This window comes from Hydra viridissima, unplaced genomic scaffold, assembly GCF_058129835.1.
Source record: "Hydra viridissima isolate aposymbiotic clone 2 unplaced genomic scaffold, HvirCarnegie_v1 scaffold_14, whole genome shotgun sequence".
Taxonomy (NCBI): domain Eukaryota; kingdom Metazoa; phylum Cnidaria; class Hydrozoa; order Anthoathecata; family Hydridae; genus Hydra; species Hydra viridissima.
In genome coordinates this window covers 850,619-855,080 of record NW_028324313.1, presented here as the reverse complement: position 1 = coordinate 855,080, position 4,462 = coordinate 850,619, and the positions used below count along the sequence as shown (strand labels likewise).

The following is a 4,462-nucleotide window of genomic DNA, read 5'->3' as shown; positions in this document are numbered from 1 at the left end:
GCCGCGATATGAAAGATGGCATTATTTTGGCATTTTACATTCATGCTTAGACATTTCACACGTAAAAAATGTTGGCAGCACTGAATTTAATTGTCAATTAAAACCACTAAAATATGACGCCTTTGAACAATAGGCCGGGTGAATAAAAATGAGCAATTGCTTTTACTCAGTAATTGGTCAGCTTTTACGTGAATAAAAGCTTCAACAACTTTTCTTAAGTTTTTTACTGAGTTAAAGCAATTGATCATTTTTATTCACCCGGCCTAATGTTATTTATTAACTAGATGTTTAACTTCACAAAAATTTTGTAAGAAAAAGTGAAGCAAGTTTTTAAAGTTTTTAATGCCGGTAGCCGTTTTATTTAAACTGACAATAGTTCATTTTTGGTTTGCTTTGATTTATCATTGCGTCATTTCAGGCTGGCAAATGAACTTGGGCTGGCAAAAAATTTGCTTCACTGCGGAGGCGCAAGTTAGATATCTAGTTAATACATATAATTGCCTTAGAATGCCCGCTTTCACGTTTGAGACATTAAAACAATTCTCCTCGCCGTATTAAAAAACGATTATTAATCGAATTATTCTTTTTCACGGTTTAATTGATTGTCCTGTGGTATAAGTAGATATTGGAATAACTATTTTCTTATCACTGTTTTCAATTTCCTTAAGACTTAAAAACAAATATGGAGAATAATTTATTGCATAAACAAGTGAAAAGTCAATTTGAAAATAAAAATTGACTGAAACAATACTTTAATTTCAATATTTTTATATGACCAGTGCAGAATTTGTTGCTTAGAATATCGTATCCCCTCAAGGGAAGTTTTATTTGAACATTATTGACCATATGTCCTATGGTCAATTATTTCATATGATATGACATATGATATGATATTTACTATTTTAACATCATTTAACTCTTTCTAATTCAAAAATTAATTTTTTCCACTAATATAAATCTTCCACTAATATAAAACCTTCCAAAAAACTCATTTGTTTTTCATTTCGGACGGCTTAAGTGCACTTCTAAACACTATAATTCTAAATCGGATCTGTGTTTTCAATTTTCTAATGGAGGATACGATATTCTTATTAAATCAATATCTATCAATATTCTATTACAAACCTCAAAGATCATCTTCTTCGAAAACACAAAGAAAAAGCAGGCAAAATCGAATTAGTTAAAGCTACTTCGGCTACAAGGAATCGAAGCGACGATGAGATTCAACTAATTTAAAAAATCAAAATGGATGTTGATATAAATCAATTAATTAGTGAAATGATTAAATTAATGATGAACCGTAACTTATCTTTCACGGTGCATTGGAGCATGCTCTAAGAACTTGCAACACACCCCCCCCCCAGAGCTTTCTTCTTGATTATCATTAGAAAACTTTTCCTCATTCAAAAAATGTAAACAACAACTTTTTTTTGTGGGGGCCTGGAGAGAAATCACATATTTTAGGGGAGTGCCCAGGAATTTTGTTTTTCAAGATTGGTAACTAAGAGACATGGGGCATACTCAAACTTCTAGTATGTTGATACTGGTGTTCGTATGTCAACACGTGTTGACATACGAACTGAAAGCATGTTTGTAACCATTACACTGACATTTGATTGATATGACCGATACATCATGCCAAAATTATCAATCCATATCAGAAGGTTTTATTAAAGCATTCGTTTAAAATACCTAAACAAGAAAAAGAACATAGTGATTTTGTTAAAAAATTTTGCACTTGCTGCTTCAGAAAAGACAAGGATTTAAGACCAATAAATAATGCTGAAATAACTTATTTAAATCTAAATAAAAAGAAAAATGACCACTCAAACTTTATCAAAACTATATTCTGGAAAAATTATTTAGCGGATAACCCTGACCTTCCTACCATGCTTTGCTCGAAATATGGAAAAAAGCTTGCAGGGACTGATCATTACTTCACTATGCGGCCGAGTTATATTGATGTTCAATTTACTTTAGTTAAAATTTAGCTTCGTTATTTTAGTTATTATAGTTGCTATACATATACTATAAAGTTTAGACCTGAATACCAGAGTTTTTAGAGGAAGAAAATGTGAATATTTTATTTGTGAAAATGGGCGAAAATCAAAAATGGAAAAAATATTTGCTCCTATGGTTGATGTGTGTCGGGAAAACTTGTTTACCAAGATGCTGAATATGTTTCAAATAAACCTGCAGAAAGACTAGTTTGTTAAGATTGCTATGCCCAAGTGGGACAAGTAATTCCACATCCCTGTACAAAATTAGAAAGATAAAAGAATTGACTGCTTATAATTCCTAAGTAATCGCAACATGATTGAAGTTGCACAATTTCTAAGAAGTGGGGCAGGACGGAAAAGTGTGGAATCTGGTTTCAATATTAAACTGATTAATAACAACGAAATAATTGGAAAATTATTCAATTGTGATAAACTCCCATTGCTATTAGAATTAAAGGAAAGCGAAGAGGTAAACTATTACCAAGCAAAAAATTTTTTGATAGCAATTATTGCTTTAACTCAGTAAAAAACTTAAGAAAAGTTGTTGAAGCTTTTATTCACGTAAAGCTGACCAATTACTGAGTAAAAGCAAATTTTTTGATAGCTAGATTGCAATTTGTATCATTCATTTTGATTTTTTATGGATGTGTAGTTGGTAGAAAAAGATACTGCTATTGTGTATTGCAACGACATTGAAGACCTTGTAGCAATGATACTTCATCACAGAACTCAAAGAACAAATAATGTTGATATCAAATTAGGTGTAGACGGAGGGCAGGGATTTCTTAAAGTTACACTTTCAATAACCCTAAAACCAGAGTTAAAAAGTTATATAATTCCAGAGAAACTAAGCAGATGTGACGGATTTGTGTGCAAAGATTTTGAAGATTCAAGCGTCCACAAAACTATTATATTGACCATTTTGCCTTCATTGAACAAAAAATACCATGATTTGCGGTTAATTTTGGATAAGTTGAACATTTCATCCTTAGATTACTCAGTATCTGAAGATCTAAAGGTTTTGCTTCAAATAGTTGGAAAACAAACTGCAACATCAAAGCACCCTTGTTCGTATTGCATGACGTCATCTTCTGACTTTCAAAAAGCTGATCATTATATTCTAGAATCTTTGTGTAGATTGTACGACCAATGGATGGCTGATGGTGCAAATTTAAAAAAGAAAAAATGTGCAAAAATGTTGTTAACCCCCCCCCCCTCCCTTTGTTAACAGGCCAGAAAAACAAAAAAGTACTAGAACTTGTAAATATTCCTGGTCTACATATACTGCTAGGTGTTATAGACAAAATTTTAAAAGAGATTGAAAAAAATTTATTTGAAAACAAGGAGTATGGGTTAAAGTTTGTTAACCAATATCTGTCTAAGATAAACATCTGCAGATTGTCCTACCAAGGGCATCATCGTTTGGAAGGCAATGCTTGCAATAAATTGCTAAAAAACATAGACAACTTTGAACTGTTCTTTCAGAAGTCTAGTCTTGGAGTTTCCGCTGCCAAATACATTAAGATACTTAGAGATTTTGAAAATATAGTCCATGGTTGTTTTGGAAAATCATTAGGCTCCACATATGTTAAAGATTTGAGGAGTTCTCTAAGAGCTATAGAAATCTAAAGGCTACAATGCCTTGGAAGGTACACATAGTTGAACAACATATTATCGAATTCATCGACATGAAAGGTGTAGTCTTCGGTATGATAAATAACTTTTAAATTTGATAAAAAAATATTTTATAATATTAATAATTAAATACTCTATTTCAACAGTTGGATCGTAAAACTTGCATAAATTATGAATATTTATTAAATAAACTTGCATTTCTTTTGTACTTCTTATATTCTATAGGCTTAGGTTACAGGACCGAACAAGCTCTCGAATCGATTTATCAGGATTTCAATCAGTTTTGGCGAATGAGAAAAGTTGGAGAGTACAGCCCAAACTATATAGAGGCGCTAAAAAACGCGGTTGTTGCTTACAACTACAAACACTTTTAAAGTAGCTTTCTATTTGCAGGAGTTTGTAAAAAGTAAAATATTAAGCCTCCTATGAACAAACGCTCAGTATGATTTTGAAACGTAAAATATCAATCATTATCTAACCATGTTGACCAGAATTTTTTTTTTTTACTGTAATAAATAATTGTAGCAAACCCTTCTCGACCCCTTATAGCCCTCCCCTAGGGTATGGTTCCTAAAAAACCATTTTCAATTTTTTGCTTGTTTTATATTAAACTGCATCAAAACTCATCGACAGATTTTAAATAACGTCAAAAAAAAAGTTTTCGTTTAAAAGCTAAGACCATTTTAAATCATTTCAGGGAGTAACTTTAAGCTTTGCATGGTTATAAATCTTAAACGAAAAGAGATTTTTTGATGAAATTTGAAATCTGTCGATAAACTTTGATCTAGTTTATAATAGAAGAAAAAAATTTTTTTTACGATTAAAGG

The 4,462-nt window shown here is 31.4% G+C and overlaps 1 pseudogene; it reads left to right on the top strand.

Moving 5' to 3' along the window:
- Window positions 1-2,313: 2,313 nt before the first annotated feature.
- On the top strand, window positions 2,314-3,629 carry LOC149878685 (uncharacterized; annotated as a pseudogene).
- Window positions 3,630-4,462: the final 833 nt, after the last annotated feature.